Source organism: Pagrus major, chromosome 17 (genome assembly GCF_040436345.1).
Source record: "Pagrus major chromosome 17, Pma_NU_1.0".
NCBI lineage: Eukaryota > Metazoa > Chordata > Actinopteri > Spariformes > Sparidae > Pagrus > Pagrus major.
In genome coordinates this window covers 24,007,444-24,028,346 of record NC_133231.1, presented here as the reverse complement: position 1 = coordinate 24,028,346, position 20,903 = coordinate 24,007,444, and the positions used below count along the sequence as shown (strand labels likewise).

The window sequence follows — 20,903 nt, the reverse complement described above, 5'->3', positions numbered from 1 at the left end:
TAGCGTTACTTGGTTACAAAAACCTTCTCCTTTTCAGTCATTTAGGTACGATGATTTGTTGGGTTTTCCCAGTAAATTAAATGCTTATTACCAGATGAAGGGAAACCGTGCTCTGCAGATGGACCTTGTGCTGAAATGTCAGTCCTTTCACTCAAATAACGACTAAGGAAAAACCCAAGTTCTCCAGTTTCCATCTTGGCTCAACCTTTTTTTTGTTGTATTGGTCTCTATGGCAGCATCACCGCCAGTAATCCCTGTTCAAACATTTCATAACTGGCCTTCGAGGGTGTTTATCTCCGTTCCACTTCTCTTTGTCTGTGCCCGTCACGTCTTCTGAAATGAAGCCGTCTTTGAATACTACACCTGTTTACTCACCTTCATGTACAAACAGAATTGACCAGAGAACTCACTGCACACAAGAATCAGGCAGCACTTATTAGAAACTTGTACACCACAACCTCTGTCACCCCACCTCTCAACACCACCCGAGTCCTCTGCAGCTGTGTAATAGCTGTTATCTGAGGGGCCAGGAGGTGATATCATTGGTGTGTCTGAGGGTGCAGCTTTCGCTATAAGGAGGACGGACTAATCCCGGGGTTCGAAAGCTACGTTTATGATAGACTGCAGGGTCACCTTTAGCTGTTGTGCTCGCCGTTTATATTCTTGTGATTGAATTGTTCTCCCGCTGAGCTGCTTTTTGCCTCAAGCTCTCCCGCCTCAGGACCTCTGACAGATACAATGCCGTGTAGCATTAGCTCACATATGATCGCTATTCCATTAGGAGTGGATCGATCGCTGGACACTTAAGTGATTCTGTCACACCAATAACATGGCCTTTAGCTTGCTAGCTTTGAAGTGCATCAGATAAATGTATGAGTGAGCTCTTGGCCATGTTTGAAGGAGCGGATCACATTATTTCTTTTCCCCCTTCAGGTTTGTGTTTCAAAAAATGATACGACAGACGTGAAGTGATCAATAATCCCCCGGTAGGACTGACAAAGGGCTCTAATGCTCTTACATCACCCCGATGATCCAATTTGTTGTGCCGTGCTAAAAATGTATACAATCATGGTTACGTTTGCTGTTTTGGTTCAAAAGCAGGCTCAGACGTTTTAGACGTTATTATTGGAGATACAAAGATTACTGCGGGATTTAAAACTTTTCTATAAGCTGAGGCAGTGTGATTAGATCTATTCTATTTTTGAAAGTGACTTATGAAACATTTTTTCATTGCCTTCTGTACTGTGATTTCAATTTAATTTCCTCGGTTGGTTTGATTATTTTGGAATGATGTATGGCTCTGCAATAAATCAAATTAGATTCTTGTAAAATGTAATTACATTACAATGTGCATAAAAAGTTTATTTTCAGTTAAAGATTAATGATGATTGCTGGCTCCACTGGCAGTCTTAGTCCTGCAATAAAGGACTTTTTTTACCACTTGGGGGCTAGTCTCTAACCGTCTGTATGCTGATTGGCCATGAGCAGATGTACAGTGGGATTTTAAAGATCTTTTTCACTGAAAACGGCTGCCGGCTGCTTCTGAAAACAACGCCTTCAGAGCTGTGAGAGTGAAATCGAAATGAGCTCAACCTCACTTTAAGGCCCTGTGAGGCCGAGAGGACCTTCAGATTCAAGTCATAATTCTCTGTAAGGTTCATCTCCACGAGAAACTGCCTTCACATTGCAATTTTCAGCTCTGAGACTGTCATGACTTCTGGCAGCTACGTGGCTATCTTGTAGTGAGTCTAGCGGTGGCGTTTATAAAGGGAACAGATGGAGTAAAGACACTGCACTGTGATCTGCGCTTGCTGTGTTTCTTGACAAGATATTATCTGGGAGAGATGAAGCCATTGGAGAAGACTGACTTTATTTTTTGGTCCATCCCCAGCAATCGCTCTGGAGCTAACACTAACTAGCCTGTTGTCTAGAGATATCAGGCTCAGTTCCTAAGGAGGATGAAATACTCCATGTTTTGAAAGCCATGTTGAGCTGAGCCGCGAAAATGAACTGAAATGAACATCAGTGAGCAAAACCAGACCTGTTTAAATTGCAGCAGAATTTGGAGATATGGGAGGTGAGTAAGAGGTAGTTTCAGATGAAATAATTGTCTTTATAATGGTTTTTGTCATTAGCTTGTTAAAAAGGAGCACTATGGAAGTGTAAAACTCTTCTAATCATTGTAAAGTTCCTCCTTAAGTCAAGAATTATATTCGACTTCTTGTTTGAACTGTTGTAGCTCTCTGCCTTTGACCTTAATCTCTCGTAACATATTCACTGAGTGTGTTTCTGTAGTCAGATGTCAGCGGGCCAGACATCACTGCGTGCTTCTTAAAAAATCCAGAGAGAACTATTGATGTGTTAATATAGCCATGATCCGCTCAAAAGCTTAGCCTCCCATTGTTTTTAATTGAAGATGATATTTTGAGGATTTGCCGGATGTGGGTGTAGGCAGGGAGATGCCTGCTCTGCTGCCTGTGTGTGAATGCGGCGGAGGATAAGGAAGTGGAGGGTTTATTGTCTGTGCATTGAAATTGGCTCTTTTCTGAGTTGGGATTTCATTAAAGTCAGAGAATAGGGCTGTCAAACAGTTCTGGCAAGGTGACTGATGTCTCCCCAGCAAATAAAAGGAATATATATGAACTTTCCTCAACCTGCATTCATAGCTCAGCAAAAATGCATCTTGCATTTTAAACTGCTGGTGTCTGAACGTGATAACAAATTAAAGGGACTGTTCCTCCGAGAGGTTATTCTGCTTATCTGTACATGTGGCGTCTGCAGGCCCAGTTATTAAATTAGAATTTAGGAGGTCTGTTGGTTTCCATGCTTGCTAATGGAAGGCAGAGCTGCGCTGTTTTATCCATTTCATTAAGTGCTTCTTTCATGATTTATGATTTAAGGACAGTAAAAGGCATCGGTGGTGGTTTGTAGTTTTGGTTCAGAAAGCGGCAGCAGACATTTATATTTGGAAAATAATGAATCGCGACAATAAATGCTGCCATTTCTCATTAATTTCACCTCATAAGCCTGCATCACACTAAATCAAATTAAGCCACAACACAAACGTTTGGTATGCAAATTGAGTTTGATCAACAGAAATGTAATAAACGAATTGGTTTTCGTTGCTGTTTTCTGTGGAAATGCTATTTTGAGGGGGGTAAAACAGGCACAGCCAATTCACTCGCTGACAACATTTGGCGTCCAAATTAGATTTCCACTCCGGAGAAGTCACAAATTTAAGATGAAAGCAGTGGAGAGGCTGATCATCTGTGAGTTCAAAGGCTTGCCTCTGTGTTTGAAGAATCATAAGGGGAAAAGGAAGGTGTTTCAAAGCCGGCAGCCTCTATACGAGGGGATCAGTAGAATTTGGAAAATGGTCTGAGGCTCTGCCAATGTGATGATAAGCCATTAGTGAATGTGCATTTCTTTCAGTTCATCAGCAGGACACACGGGATTTTAACACTCATGACTCATTACAAATGCTTTTCTGTTTCCCATCGGTGTCACTCCTGCCAGTCGGTGTGAGCTGTCGCAATTTAAAGTCTAATGAATGCGGTGCAAAAGTCTGGAAGATGGTTCTGTATGTTTTGGATCTGTGTCGATAAGAAATAAATCCTGTGTGTTTATTGTAAGCAGCACTGTGGCAGATGAAACAACATTAATTAATATACATGAAATACAGTTTAAAGCCTGTGATAGAGACTTGAGCGAGTAACAATAAGGATGAGATAAACAACAAGTACCCTTCGTCTCACCCTCCCTGTACGGCGGTCGCTGTTATTTGAAAATTGAGTATATAATTAGTTCAACGTAAACAAATCAAACTCCGTCAATACAATGTGCTCTAAGCTTCACGATGAAGAACTACTGTGATATAAAGTGTGTTTGTCCTCAGCTGAACCAAGTTGCCTTCCCATACAAGGACACGTTTTCTTTGTGACGTTATGTTGCCTCAGCACAGGATGTTCTGTGTGAGAAACAGATAAAACAAGTTCAGTATTTTCTTATCGTTCACCCCTCCTCGCTCTGTGTCTTGGATACCGGTGGGACTGCTTGTGTGATGAAAACATGAAGAGTATATAAAGTGCTGGAAATTTTGACTTGCTGCTCATTCTCTTATCGGGGGTGAGTTCATATTCACGTGTCTCTGAGAAAGCACAGTCTCGGCAGCAGTCGCTAAAAATGTGAAAGGCGTTTGTATTTGGTGAGTCCATTCTAGGCTGGTGGACTCATAGATTTATATAGAATAAATAGAAAGTGAACGAAGATGGCGCCTCTTCCGTCCAATGAGAATTGCTCGCCGAAGTTTTCTAGCCTTTGGGTTTTCAGTAGAGTTTCTCCCGCCTGTGAGTTCCCGCTCTGCCCGTAGACTTTACATTGTGATGACGTCACATATTTTTAAATCACGCTCCTCGGCTCGAGGAAGATTTCACATGCATAAAACCCCGATGGATCAAAAATTCATAATAGAAAGAGTCATAATTGACCTAGTTTGCCATTTGAGGTGTCAACAGTTCTACAGACGTCTCTTTAATAATGGTCGCCAAAAATGGTGGCCACTGCTTCCTCTGTAGGTATAAACGGCTCATTTTAAGGTAACGAAAACACAATTATTCTTAGTTTCAGGTGATTATACACTATTGAGAAGATAATTCTGAATATAAAATCCTATTTCTGCCAGTCGAGCCCCTTAAATCCTACGCATTTGGCCTTTAGTCTATAATTTGTTTAGTCAATTGAATTTAAAAATATTAAAAGCAGCCAACTTGTGATGCCAAAGTGATGCCTTGAAATTGCTTGATTTTTCTGACCAACAGTCTTAAATCCAAAGATATGTAATTTAGTATCATATTCAACAAATAATAAGCTTGAACCAGCAAATGTTTGGCATTTTATCTTGGATAAATTACTGACTCAAGTTTTGGATCATGAAGACAGTTGATGAATTGCAGCCCTAACATCCCCCTGGATTCGCCAAGATGACTTTTTCTTTCTGTGTGATTTGTCTGACCAAGGGAGGCTTATAAGATTTTTCTGGCCACCTTGTGACCACAGTGTTTCTCTGTGGCAGTAATGGGTGAACCTGAAGGCCTTTCTCTGACTTAATGGAGCAGCACTGCAGTCTTAAAAAAAAAACAGACTGACCACAGAAAGACGAACAGCAATGCCTCGAGCTCTTCACCAAAGCTAATTATTTTGAGAAGGCGGTGTGACTTGGTTTGTGGTTGCTCACAGAGGTAGATTTCACTTCAATCTGGCACGCTTCATACTCTGACAGTCTGAGTAAAATGACAAAGCACAGAGGGTGAAATTAATCTCAAAATCACACTTAGCAGGTGCCACTATGGAAAAAAAAAGCAGGTCAAGAAATGAACTTCTTCTTGTCTCCTCATTTTACCTTGATAAATCTAATAACGGTGCTCCCTTTTTCTCTCCCTGGTGTATTTGAGCTCGATCTACTTGTACGTCTTCCTCTCAAAATAACTCCCGGTAAAACTCTTAACTCTAACACCTTACAGATGGGCGGTGAGGCCTGTGGTTATTGTTTGAACTTTTCTCCAAAGGGGGGGAGGGATTCATTTCTAATAATCACTGTGGGCTCACCATCATGATCCTCACAGGACACTGTGTGGTTCCCAGAGTGGAACCCTATCCCCGGGCAGACCACTCAAATTGGCAATTTCTCGCAGACAATTTATTTTCCCACTCCTCTGTATGTCCTTCGTCCTTCTCTCCTGTTCCTATCCTCTGCCTTACTCTTTCTAATAACAGTGCAAAAGCTCTGTAATGGTTTGTATTTACTTTCACTAACCCCTCATTTTCCGCATCGTCCCTGCAATCTCATTACTAGCTTGTTTTTTGAGGACAGAGGCTCCTGTCAGCAAGAAGAGCGAGAGGCAGCAGGTTAGAGGTTTTCTGGAGGATTATCGGGTGCAGCGATATTTCGTGTGAAAGTTCCCCGTTACTCCACCAAGTTTGGAGACCACTCAGCTGCCCTCCGCTCCTTCAGTTTCCATCAGCTCTTCTGGCAAGGTCTATTGATTGCGCCCGCTCAGTGATCTGGGGAAACTGAAAGGAGGGAAAACTGTTTGACTCGAGCCTTGAGAGCTCTAGTGCAGACAAACATCGCTTTGGAAGAGAATTCGCCGAATGCTTGAACGAAGGAGCAGCGGTGTTAATCCAGTGTTTCAGTCAAGTTGTCAGTCTAAACAGGGACGGCTGTCGAGGCTCTGAATATGCAGACAAGCAGTTCACAGTGTGTGTGGCTTCTCACATTTACTTACTGAAAACACTTAGGGGACTTTTTTTCTAAAGAATTTCTTTTTTTCTCTTTATGCCTGAAGGATAAGTTCACCAAAAAATGAAAATTCTGTCATTACTTAGTCACCTCTATGCCAAGGTTTCAAGGTTAAAAAAACATTTCTGGATTTTCTTCACAGCAAAACAGTATTGCAGCATTCTTCTAAACGATGGAGACTTGTTTTAAAAGATAACAACGACTAAAAAAGAAAAATCAGTGGCTCGTCCAATGTTATGGGGACTCAATTTGAGTGTACGCCCACTTGCATTACGTCAGAAGACCTTTGCTGTGAAGCTATAGAAATGTTTTGTGGTCTACGAATCTTCACCCGACTTTCCATCATGCATGAGGGTGAGTAAAAAATGACAGAATTTTTATTTTGGGGTGAGTTTATCCTTTAATCCTGCATTAATGTATTAATTAAACATAGATAAACATGCAGTTCTTTCACCTTAAAAGTTGCTACAGTTGACAAACAGTCGCCCGTTTACACATTAAACATACAAAAAGCAACACTAGAATTAATTTGATGTCATGCGTCCGGCCACCTTTGCAGTTTTACAGTATAACATTTAACATTACGAGTCGCCTGTCGCTGCAACTTCTGGGAGAGAGTCAGAGAGTGAGGAAGGAAGTCGGCACTGAAATGACACTGATGTGAGCTGCGTGCTACTTTTCTGCAGGATCATTACTACAATTGACGTTTCTTTACATTATATGGTAGTTTCATCAATTGGTAATAGAAAATATTGATCTCTTAAGCTGCAGTTCCTTTGAAATCAATTAGACGCTGCCTTTGTGACTGTGACTGTCTCGACGGTGGTGATCCAAACACCTGGCGCAGATTTTTTCTCTCTAGTCTTCAGGCCTGAGCAAAAAAATCTTATTGTTAACTAGACAACCGTCTCCATGTCTTGTCCTCTTTCTGCATGGCTGTCTTTACAACAGCTGGTTCGGACTGTTGCACACTCTGTTACCTTTGACCCTCTCTGGCTGATAAACCTTACAGTGAGGAGCAGAAGGTCATGTCAGGGCCCACATAGCCTAGCATGGTTAGGACAGCTCGACTGGCAGATTTCATCAGGCAGTTCCCTGTGCTGTGAACCACGGTTGGAGTTTTACCCTAGAATCGGGGAAGTTTCCGCCGTGTCTGTTGTTGCTCTGACGTGCACTTTTAGGGGGTCATGATGCCTGATTAAGTGCCTGAACGATCAACGACCTTGATCGCGGATGAGCAGTCGGATTTCTGGCACGTCATAAATTTTGGTCCACTGTCTCCCAGTTTGAGCAGCTCAGCGGCCTGATTTCCCATGTGGCTGCTGTCAAAAGGCTACAGCACACTGTAGTCTTGAGAGTGCTGCCATGTGAAACTGAACTTGAGGTGAACGCTGCAGGACAGAAGGACCATATTGTCTGCATCCTCCAGCCCTCTGCTGCTCCATATTCTACTTTCCTCTGACTTTCTATTCATAGTGTGGGTGTATATCTGTGTGTATATAGAGATATTTGTGTACAAAGAGGAATGTATGAAGTTTTGGGTAGTTTGTTGAAATGGCTGTAATGTTTATAATGTTTGAATGTTGATATAGCAGTTATTTTTTTATGTTTATACTGCTTTAAATGTTTGAAATTTATCATTTTAAATTGGGGTGAGTAATGTAATTGTATTTATTTATGTATAAGGCATGTGAAAGCATGTGAATACATTATGGACTCACTGTTTGGTTAGGTTAGGTTGGATAATTTGAGTTCAAATCAAAATTTTACTTACTTCAGTAACTTCTGTAACAAACTTAGCTAGATAACTTACAGTAAGTAACTTACATTACCTTATATACGTGATGTAACTTCACTACGTTAGTAAGATTATTTTACCCTGTCCTCCTCCCTATATCGACCCTATATTTCACTCTATATACTACCTCTCCTGACTTCCTCCTTTGCAGCTGCAATAATAACTACAGCCGCTAGAGGTTGCCGCCTCACAACAAATGTAAATATAGGTCGTAATAAGCTGCTTTCATTCTCAAACTATACGGTCGTTTTTTGGATAAGGACGGGCTCTGTGATCTTTGACAGAATAACTTGAAATATCTGTATTTGATACAGTGTTCAGCATCAAAGTGCCTTTGTGGACACACTCTGAGAGAAGTGAGAGTGAGAAAGGGCAGCAGGTGCAGTACAGGTGTATCGATGGTGCAGAAAATGAGCTTTTAAAAAGCTTCAAATATTCTGAAGCAATATGTATTGGTAGCTGATGCCTTGTAACAGTTAACGGATATCCACAAAAACAATAATCTATAGTACAATTGCACAAACTAAAGCTTCCTTTTTCTTTCTGCCAAGTTTGTTTAGGAAGCTGTCATCTTGTTTGAATAAACTTTATTGTAATTGTCCAAGGATAGGAGCGACCAGTGTTTATGTTCAGTGTGCCGGTCGATTGGTCCGTACAGTTTGAGTATAAAAGTCACAGGTTCTGGTGCTGAGAGGCAGATTAAAACGTGTAGTAATGATAAATAATTAAAAAACACAGTGTCGGCCCACCTGAAGACAAAGTCCTAAAATGTTCAATATGATTCTGATACTAAATTCCTCCAGTTCAGTTTTAAAGCCATAATTAGGCCTATTTCAAAACTCTATTATCATATCTCTCTTTCTCGTCATTACTCATCATCTGCTGGCTCCACTGGGGCCATTTAGCCATGTTAATACTCCAGGTCTACCTCCCCAACAATTCAAGTCCGGTCCAGACATTTTAATGGGCTCCTTGTGGCGATTCTCTCTCTCTTGGCATGAATCTTTCATGGCGCCTCGGAACTCTCAACCCACCAGTGGGAGACGCTCGGGAGACGACTTGGCACCGGCCACATATCTCTCCTAATGATCCGTTTTTGGAGAGAGCGGCGAGGACACCTGCGAGAGAGAGACGGAGCGAGAGGGGACGCAGGCAAATGCATATGTAAATACACGTGTGCACAACACCGCAGTGGATTCACATTGTGAAGAATAACGCTGATTTAAATTCCATTAGATGAAAAGTAATTTATGCCATTTTAACAGATGAATACTGAAAGTTAGCCTTGGAAAAAATACAGACATCGGATAAACACCACAGAAGCCATCTCTCTGGGAATGATATGCAAAAACAAAGCTGACGCTTGCAGCTCAAATCCAGGTGTCCGCATCAGTTGTCAAAGTGATTTGCTCAAATTATGTGTCTTGCAGCTGGGTGTGAGCGTTTTTGAGTGTACCAATGCTCACTGACTCAATTATTGTTAATTGCAAGGACGGTGCAGACATATTGTAATCAGAAATATGCTGTGATTTTGGTGTACAGTCAGTTTGCATATTTTGAAGCGTTACGTAAGAGTAGGAGTTGTGAACAGTCCTTCAACAGTTTTTGCTCTTCTCATTCCTACTCGCTAATGAAAAAGCTTCATCACCTTTATTTTTTCAGGTTGGTTTTCTTACTGAAGTCTTTATGAAACCTTTTCTTTTGCTGTCCAGCTGCTACAGTCAAGATGAGAGATAATTTAAGTCGATAAAAATGTTAATACACTCATCTGAGTCGCCTTCAGTTATTATTCTAATGAGCAGCAGCGAGTGCTTTGCTTTCTATTTTTGCTCTGTGTTTCGCCTCTCAGGCTACATACAAGCTGCCCGAGCTTGTTGGTGAAGGTCGTTGGAGCTGCGTGCAGACTGAAATGAATACCTTCAAACGAGGGGCACACATTTTAAGCAATTCCTCTAATTTATAGTCGGCTGTCGGCTATTTATTATTATATAATATATGAAATATGTTGGACATTTTTCCATTAGAAAACTGTTACAACCATTGATGTGACCTTTGTTTGATGCTGAATCAGAGTAGGCAACAGCAGGTGTTAAAAGAACAGAATAGGTACACACCAAGTTACTTGAATAAATAACTAAATAACACAAAATAATGACTTAATTTTAACTGTGGCGCTCCCATCGGTCGCTGTTCAACAACTGGCCCCAAAAACAACCCATATTGAGGCTACACAATGTGTTATAATGTAATAATATCAGTATTTTAAAGATTGTCTTGAAGTATATGTTTTAAAATACAATAACTGTCGGTTAATACATTTTTAAACGATGATGAATCGATTAATCATTAATCATTAACATCCTTACTGCAGACACTACTCAGGGCTGAAAACAGGTGCTGGCAACTGTGTATTAAAATAATGTTATATATGTTTTTCACCCGTCGCTAAACTTCTGGGGAAACATCAGATGATACATCAGAGAGTGAGGAAGGAAGTCAGCAGATGTGACTAAACATAACGTGAATAAAACATCAAAACATTCCTGCCTGAGTCACATTCGATAGATTTTCATCAGCAATAGAGACAAAGACATCAGCTCCCATGATCCTACGCTACTTCACAACATCAATTATGTCTTAACAAAAGTTAGATACGGTCTGTTTATGTAGGATTAGCGGAGAGGTTCACATAGCATTTCTATTTTTCGCTGTACGACCATTACTCTTTGAAGCGCCTTGTATTCATGGTCAGCTGATTTGGGGATTGATTCCACACAACCATTAATGCCATGCATGAATGATCCGCAGCTCAGTGCTGCCTGGTTGCCCAACTTTTGGCTCTTGTTCTGGGACTTGCTTGTAATTGACCACAGTGTTGTGCTGACTCAGGATGAGACTCTCGTGGCCTTCGGAGACCTACAAGGCTCCGTCACCACTCACCGTAAATGTGGTTTTAATAGGCAGGAAATGGCTGTGCTCCAAAACGGGTCTGACACTGGAAGCTGGAGGAAGCGTGAGCGGGAAATATGTGCGAGTTGAGGTGAGAAGTTCACGGGGAAACGGCGGAGGAAAGCTGATTCCTGTGCCTTCTCTTGCCAAAGGTCCCCTCGGTTTCAGGTGATGACACAGCACCTCGTTAAAGCAGCCGCCTCTCGTGTTGCTGTGCCGGGTGAGGGGGTGATTTATTATCCATGATCCACCCAAAGCCTCCTCAGATTAAAGGGATGCCACGCTCATGGAACCAAACATAACAACTGCATTACAGAACGTGGAGGGTGGGGAAGTGTCAAGCATTCATTAGCATGCCTCATGTATATTTATAAGACTCTTGTTCATGTGAGATGATCCATGTTGTTTTAGCTAAGGAAGAGGAACCGTGGTCAGCATGGTTTACACAGAGCTTTCTCAGTGTTTTTAGAAGAGAGGCCATATTGTGCAGTGAGTTGGCATTTTGCAAACTACACGTAGAAGCACTCAGTTAGCTTGTACAGAGCAAAAACAATGAAATATGGAATCTGCTTAAAGGATAAGTTCGCCCAGAAATGAAGATTTAGCCATTATCTACTCACCTCTGGTGCTGATGGAAAGTCAGGTGAAGATTCAACATTTCAGGAGCTTCACATTAAAACAGTGTCGCAGCATTCTCCTAAACAACCGACGTAGCTTGGGACTTCTTTTAAGACATACTAAAAAAACAATCCAGAAAACATAACATTTCTCTGTACAGTCTGACGTAAACCAAGTCCCCAGAAGCTCTGATATTCCCAAATCGCTTTGAAAAGACTTTATTTACACCCTTTTTTTTTTTAAAGCCAGAATTTTCACTGTAGCTGCTGAGCTAAAAGCGTTAGAGTGCATCCAGTCTGAAGCGGGGGCACAAGCTCGACCACGCATCGAGGGTGTAAATAATGTCTTTTAAAAACAATTTGGGATCTTCAGGCATCTGGAGGCTTTCATTTTAAACCGTTTATGTTTTTTTCAGTCCCCTTCTACTTCAGTTAAGGAGAATTCTGCAAAGCTGTTTTGCTGTGAAGCTCCAGAAAATGTTTTGTGGACTACGAAACTTCACCTGACTTCCCATCCACATGGGGGATGACTGAATTTTCATTTTTGGGTGAACTAATCTAAGTATTCTTTCACTATGTATTATGTTTTTTTTTGTATTTATTTGGTGATATTCTACTTTCAGCACCTCGTCCCCGTCAGAGTAAAATAATCAAAAAGATGACTGATCGCTGGCAGATGCTTTCATTTAACCCTGTCATCAGACTTGGATGCGACTGCTGTCATTTTGTTTTTATACAGCTGCTTCTCCACGTGGTCGTCTAGTTTGTTTGGATGACCTCAACGTCACATTACTTACTGTGATCCTCTGGTGTCTTTGCTTTCTCCAGATGTGTACAATAGAGTTTGACAAGTGTTTTCTCTCCTCTCACCAGGATGGCTTTCTGCTGCACTAGAATAGATAATAAAACCTGTCAGTCAAAGCTGAGATCGATCAGTTTCATTTCATCTTCTCTACTAAGACACACATCACGTTTACAGGCAGTCGGTCATAATAACAATAAACTTATATATACTATATTGCACCTTACAAAGTTACAAAGTGCTTTACGATAAGAACATACTAAGTAAAGTAAACGCAATAAAACCCAGAACTTAAGATAAAAGATAATTAAAAACAATGAATAGCTACAGTTAAGAAAAGGCCAGACGATGATTTGACGTGATTTAAAGGAAGTGAGTTTACCAGCCTGAGATTCTCGGGCAGGGAGTTACACAGCTGAAACGCCCAGACAGCGAAAGGCAGTCACTTCTGGTCACAAGTCGAGATTTTGAAACCATTAGAGGATCTCAAGCAACGTCTAGGCTCATAAGGAGTCGGCAAATCACAGATGTAGGCAGGAGCCAGACCATTCAAGGCTTTAAGAACAAGAAGTAAAATCAATTCTAAGACTCACTTGTAGCAAGGATCAGTGTAATTTAGTTGACTTTCTTTCTTTCTGGTTTTGTTTTCTTTGCTGTTCTCTCGTTGAAACGTGTTGAAAGCCTGGCAGCAGCATTTTCTAACAACTGTCAAGAGAGTGGACGCACAACGAACTTAAGACACTTGTACCGAGGGTTGCTTCCGGTCTCATGCTGCATGCTGTTACTGGATGCTCTTATCCAAAGTGCCAGACGGTACCACAGTGTACTTTCAACGTGGACGTTCCCACTGGGACTCATACTCCTAACCCTAGAAGTATATGGCCATGTTGTATGAGCACTAAACTGTGCCGGGGCTCTTTTTTTAAGGCTGTAACACATACATATTACATATTTCCTGAAGGCTTTTTATTTTTGTATCTCTTTTAGCATCTTTCTTTTTCTCCCACAAAAATGAACATCTTGTTTTACTGGTGAGAAGTGAACCATATCTTAGACCGACTGCAAGTGAGACATTTGCTTGTTTTTTCTATTATTTTTCATATTTTTTTTACAGATAAGAAAAATAGCAGCATCGTTCTTGTCATCTACACCAGCAGAAGTAATGGTGCTGGCTTAGATTATGCTGAGAATGTGTGCTCTTATTCATATTTGTTCTGCTTTTCTGTCAGAAAACACAGATAGTGCAATCCTCCTTAATGAGACTTTTCTTACATTTTATAGTTTTGTATTGTGCGAAAAAATCCCACCACAAAATATGTTTCACACATATCTGATAAGTATCTTTCCTGTGTGAAACATTCTCTATCATTTTATCAGAAACGTAGTGTGCTGCGAGCTACACAGCGGGGTCCTTTGAAGAAACCCACACAGCTACAGAACGCGGTGATATCAGGGGGGAAGAGGACTGTTGCTGTGCCTTAAGCAGAAGATCTGCTCTAATTAGTTGTCCAGAACAAGCTACAAGTTGTTCAGCCCACGAGTTAATCTCTGTATATCTATCTACCTCTCCTGGGCCACGAGGAGGCCACTGAGTCCAAACCCAGCTGCCAGTAACATGTTTAAGAAGAACCAGCGTAGTGATCTCCACTGGTGGTGCAGCTCGATTTCAGCCCACACTGTTAGCTAATTATCTATAACCACAGTGGATATGAATTCTCAAGGCAGCCCACCACAGCTACACAAATCTGCTCTTCATTAAATTAAGGGTTTTTTCCCCCACATTTTTCTTTAAAAGATATATTCTGCCTGTGTGTAAAGAAGCTGGTAACTCATTTATCTTCGTCCAGTTTCACCAGTGGTACACTTCACTCTATTTTTCCAGCTCCCAGAGCCCCCCATTTTTTTTTTTTAGAGTTTTTTTTGTCAGGGAACCTTAAAAAAAAAGAAAGTGTCTTTACATCACTGAATGGTGTATTGAAGTCAGTGAGAAATGCATAGAGAAACACAGTTAAACCCAACATATTTGCGTCGTATGACTTCTGATGAAGAAATGCCTCCAGAAAATGAAAGAACACACTTAAGAGAGTAGATTAACAGCTGATTCCCCCACCCGCCCCCAATGATTGACAGGACTAATAACCAAAGGGGGCAGGTCCTGCCCAAATATCACTGATGAGACTGCAATTGCACTGAAAACAGGAGCCTTTCACAAACGAAATTGAAGGACGAACAAAAAAAATCAATTGTTTACCTACTCTCTGAAGTGTGTTCTTTCATTTTGTGGAGGCATTTCTTCATCAGAATTCATACGACGTAAATAGGTTGGGTTTTAGTGTGTGTCTCCTTGCATCTCCCATTGACTTCAATACAGCTGTCACCACAGTCTGGCACCAAGGCCAAATACAGTGACGTAATGACCCTCCAATCTTTTTTAGGTTACTTGATTCTTGTATGTCCGCATTCAAGGACACAAAGAGTATAGTCGTATCAAGAGCCGCTCTCTCTCTCTCTCTTTTGAATCGAGTGAGGGGAGTTTCGCCAAGACCATTGGAAACAGCAGATACACAGCGTCAACTCTCAACTACAGCAAGTCATGAGGGAAAAAACAAATCCTCATTGGGAATAACCCCATGAGGAAAACCCTTGTGCTGACGATTACGACTGTACGTCATTGAGTTTGTGGTTGACTGTGGATCGCTGTCGGTCAGATTATTAAAATAGTAGCTCAGTGCTCACCATTCACGAGACTTATCTCTTCATCTGAACTCCAGATTCAAACCGTCCTCTCTGGCAACGTCTCATTATTCCGACTTCTCTGAAACTTCACTACTTTTGGTTTCGAAGTTGCTTGTTATCTCTTACATCACTGCCTCAAAGAAACCTCAGTTCAGATCGTCTCTGCTCTGTTCCAGATGGTTCACTGCCTCTGCGTCATTTCCTTGAAACTGTTAAACATGGACCTCGTTGGATAAGTCTCAGTGACGGATAAAACAAGCTTTAAAAGCCTCACTTGTGACCCGATGTGAATATGCTGCCAGTTACTGTATATCCAAATTAACTGAAGTGGTTTGAACTCTTACCAACCCCAAAAAAGGACCCAATAACTTTTACTTTAAGATCCTCAAGCTCTTGCAATAAACAGTCCTTTGAAATCCCTTTCCCCCGTCCATCCTCCATGACTTTTCACATATCAGCTGTCGTTTGGCATTCTTATATTCTGCACCGTTTTGAGAGTTTCTGTAGTCATGGAGGTAGCAAATCTGGATCCAGCAGACTCGGAGAAACAAAGAATGGTTGATCATATCCTTGAGTTTCTAAAACACACACATCTATCAAAGAGAAGCACCTTGTCCTTAGAGGGAACAACACGAAGATCCACACATTCAGTCAAACAAAAATCGGTTATGTAACCAAGGTTTCTTCATTCACGCAAGCACAATTTCTAACCCTGTGTTGATTGTAGAGGTTGTACTATTGACAGAGTCTGACGCACGCATAGAGATGATGTTTTCCATTCTTTTGGATCTTAGAAACTGTCACATGAATACCTCTTTCACCCAGGACAAAAAGCCCGCAATAAACCCACTTTACACCCACCAACATCTGGCTTTTATCCTCAATGGGGAAGGGTGCAATCAGGTATTTATCTGCTACAGCTCCGATCAGCTGTGATGGAAACATGACGCCCATTTGACATGCTGCTGTAACTATTGCCCCTTTTCCATCGTGATTCTGTGAGGATTGTTCCAGATGTTGGCATGTCAATACTTTTTTCTGTTCAAGCAGCACTGGGACATTTAATTGTTGGCGTTGAGTTTGAAAGAGACTGAATTAAAAGACAAAATACGGACCCACTGTAACATGGTCACTGACCTCCAGGCTGCTTATTGCTGTTTCCTGTTTCTTGACGCCATGTGTGACACACAAGGATTAAAACAGATGAGCAAACTCTCATCAGAGAGCCTTACTATTATTCGGCACAATGCAGAGGAAACAACAAGAGACCAAGAGGTTTGGGTGTGCGCTGGGCTTTTTCCAGGATGGAGAGGACTAACACTGAGCTAATTGTACCATCCTGTGGTGTCATTTTCTCGAGTGTTTACGACCCACAGTGGAAACATGGGTTATTTACAGATGACCAAAGTATAGCAAAGAGTAGCTCTTTTTTGAGAGCAGACAGATTCATACGGATACACTTCAATTGCGATGCCCTTGCAGTGACATTGAGTTCATTTTAGAAAAATAAGACATTATATCTTGAGGAAAGTAAAACGAATATTGCGACAGCTTCAGGTTTTTCTTCCTATATTTATGCATAGACTTATGAAATATGGATGGAGCTATAGCCAGCAGGGAGCGACTCCACTGGTTAAAAAAAATACTCTGATAAGCTTAAAATGACCCTACCTCTCTCTTTATATCTCAGTAAACACTTCCTAATGAGTTTATGGTCTCATTCTCTAGTTTCAAGTCTTCTTCAATACATCATGATGATCATTTTTGTTAATGATGTTCCCCTTTACAGTAGAAATAACGATAAAGTAGGGTATGTTTTAGGGAGCGTGGACCTTGTGACAAGTATCTATCAGGCGTGTCCTCTGGTTCTCAGTCAGCTCCACAATACCAAACCTGGGTTTTAAGGATTCAGAACAGTTGTCCACAAACCAATGCGAGACATCACGGTGGGTTTAGACTTAATGTAATCACTCATGCAACTTCATGTGTCTCTTTCATGATCTGGTTGGTGTTGTATGATCAACAGAGCAGGACTTCTGACCTGCGGTCTTGGTATTGGCACGTCGTATCCCCGATCAATCCCTGATTCATTTTAATCACTAGCTCCGTGTTCAGCTATTGATCCTCTCAACCTAAGAATCAGCCAATTAGCTTAACCAAAGGACACTCAGTGTCCTGTCAGATCGTGTCTGATCATGTCTGTGTTTGCTTTTTGTGCCCCAGGAAATGAATCGTTCACCCACTCGCTCTCTTGGAGAAGCCAGCATTGGGGGCGGCATGCCCGGCTGCGGCTGCAGCTATCGATTAGCGCTGTGCATGTTGTGTGCTGTGATGATGTGTTGTTTCACCAGCAATCCTATGGCTGTTTGACCCCGGTCCTCCCACACTTTAAACCCTCCGCAGCGCACAGCAGCAGGGATGTGAAAATACAATGCCAGATATTGGTTTCCCTCCAGCTGAATGAAACGGCTTCAGTGTGTCACAGCAGGAAACAAAGACAAATATTCTCATGGAGTGTGAGTTTGATCGTGCTCACATTTTGGCACTGAAACAAAGCTTTAATGCAGGATATCTGCACGTCATGAAAACTCTTAAAAAGCAAATCTGGTTGACTCAAAAAAAAACCCTGGAGGAATTAAAAAGTCTTTCATTTAATTTTCACATCTTAGATATTTACCCTCTCCTGCTTTAGGCAGCAATGTGAGTTTTGATATGTTTTTTGTGTACGACTGTGGACGCTGTTCAATCCTTTTTTTTATTTCTTGAAGTTTCAATCAGTACCAACAGACCTTCAGCACACACAGAACTATACAGGACATATAGCCCCAACACAGACACTTATCTTTACACAATATTTAATTATTTTTGCACAAGTTTTGTTTGAACCCAGCCTGACCAGTTGGGTCATGACGGGTTCGGGTCAAGTATCCATGCTCCAGTACGATGCACCGATAGTTACATTTCTGTCCATTTTAATTTGGTGCAGTTGATTCTCAAAACCAATTTGTTGAATGACAGAGAATGAATAGCTGACAACAGTTTTGATCACAGATTAACCTGATTAATCATTTCACTCATTAGCAAATTGTGAACAAAAAATCATTGGTTTCAGCTTCTGAAATGTCACGATTAACATGATTTGCTGCTTTTCTGTCCCGTGTATCATTAAAATGAATGCTTTTGGGTTTCAGATTGTTAGCAGGACACAACACGTTATGAGACGTTTGACATTTTCCAGATAAAACAATAAGAAAAAGAATAGATTGATATTAAAGTTAAAGTGAAAGTTAAATTTAGCTGCAGCGCTGCTTGCGTTCACTTCTTTCTTTTGGCAACTTTTAAATCATGTCATCACAGATTGATGCTGCCATTTTTACATTTTCTGTGCCTACAGTCAGGCAGTTTGAGCGTGCCATCTGCCTGTTTCCTACTTTGCCTAACATTTATTTTAGAATAGTCATAAAGGCCTGCCTCCCTCGCAGGTCCCATCGTGTCTTTTGATCATTTTTGCAAAGACATACTGTCTGAAACTTCCTTCAAAAGAGACAGAGAGCGACACATTCTAGCATTGACCGGATCCTACATGTTGAGCAAACGCTTCCTATTACTTTTGTTCCTTTGTTTTTAAAGCTGCCGATGGAGCGAGACAGGCTGGCATTATAAAAGATGGTTTCAAATAAAACTTGACACTTTCTGGTTTTCATTCCGCGGGGCAAGGCGCTCTGTCGGGTTACAATCAGACCCGGCACTATTTTTGTTCTTTCAACACTTTGTGCAGAAAATGATTACCTTCTGTGAACATATTTCCGCCATAAGATTCATTGGTGCTATTCCCTTTAATCATATTGTGTACTTGCTTTTCACGCTGTGTGAGATTGCTACTGCATACATTATATGTATTTGTTTCTATAAAAAAAACAAAAGAAACTCAGTTACAAGTGCTGCTTTCTCCGACTTGATTACAGACTCAAGACAAAGAAAAACAACTAAAGAAAACAACAAAGATGATGCAGATGAAACGGGCTGTAGCTTCAAAATATTTTAATGGCAGACAGAGCAATTCACCTGTAATCAAACCTCAGCTCCGTCACCCCAGGTCTCTGTTGTCCTGACCCTGCAGGGCATTCAACATTTATTTCAACAACGTGTTGTTTATGGGCACTGTTGTTGTTGAGTGTGAGGAATGGCTGCAGCTCTCTCTCCTTTGAGGTGTCTATAATGAGCTTTTTAGGGTGAGAGGATTTTCTGCTGGAGGCCTTGTCGGAGGTAATCGGATTCATGTTGTCTATTTCTCACAGGCTTATGTGAGCCTACCTCCTGGAGAGCGAGGAGTCTCATGCAGTATTGATAATAGAGATGACATCGTGTTACGGTGAAATCCCGACAGGGGAAAAAATGAAATCCTGGACAATCTGTCTATCTCTCTACAGATTGCATGAAGGATACCCACTTTCCTCATGTTTGTTTTATTGTGGTGAGGATAATTGAATTTCATGAACATGTCACTGCTGAAAGCACTCGGGTCAAGTGCACTCTGGAAGTGGAACTGGTTTGTTATTCATTTCAATACATTTTTCATGTGTGTGCATCTCTTTGATGAAGATGTGCAGACAGCTTTCTCTCATTTCTTTGAAAAATGTAATCAGGCTACTTGGCAATGATAGCGGCTGAATCATTAGGACACACAGATACTCTTCTACTGTCAGACACGAGAGACACCAATGGAAACGAGAAGATAAAAAAACCAATAAGTGTGTCTTCATCTCAGCTCATTTCCATAAGAACGTATCTTCATAGTCTTCATATCTCACACATGTGGTGGGAGATATGAAGACTTTGTAAATTGAAACCTTTTTATGGTGGCTGACATTTCACAATTCAACTTTCACAGTAGCTCATCCCGTATTTCAAGCCATGGTAGTGAAACAGCTCTCGTCCAAAACTGACAAAAAACCTGCAAAACTAATCACAATCCCATGGGCTTTGGCTGTACTTTATATTTAGTGCTAAGTAGCAAAGCATTAGTATGATAACACGCTAAAAAAGTGAACATTGGGTAAGTTTTTAAATCAAATCGGACGCTCTACACTGAAACGGGAGTGTGGTTGTTCAAAGTAGCAGAGCGTGGGCTTTCAACTGCGAGAAAATGGATGAATTATTTTATTTAATTCACTCATCATTTGCTACATTTGGCCAGGACTGCCACATCACCTGTACACGAAACACTGACTGCTCTCGGCCCTCTACTGCTCCGAGAGCGTCGTGCTCTGAATAACCCAACTGTATATACTCCAACACAGCACATTCTCACTCTATACTCGTCAAACACAGCAGCTTGTCAGTGTCCGTGAGCTTCAAACTGTGACACACTACTTGACCTTCCAGCATCGGTTGTGCACGTGAACGGCAACAATAAATACGCAACGTCTGGGCAGACTTTCAAAATAAAGCTTGCTGACAAACATTTCTCATAATATGACTTTTGGACTGTTAACGTCCAAATGATGATGTGAAAACGGCCATCATCTGGTTAGGTTCAGGCTCCGAAACTACTTTGGTTTGGACTCTCTCTTTATACTACTACACTAATTATGGGAATTATGAACCCTCAGGGACAGAGTGTGCTCACACCACTTGGAGTGATTGTTTTCAAACCTGTGAAACACAAGCCATTGACTACAAATTGCTTGTTCTGCTTTGTAA

At 41.2% G+C, this 20,903-nt stretch overlaps 1 protein-coding gene across 2 annotated transcripts in view; it reads left to right on the top strand.

The window, feature by feature from the left end:
• LOC141012416 (mannosyl-oligosaccharide 1,2-alpha-mannosidase IA) overlaps positions 1-20,903 on the top strand; it is a 208,218-nt gene that overhangs the window by 70,589 nt on the left and 116,726 nt on the right. The window lies entirely within an intron of this gene.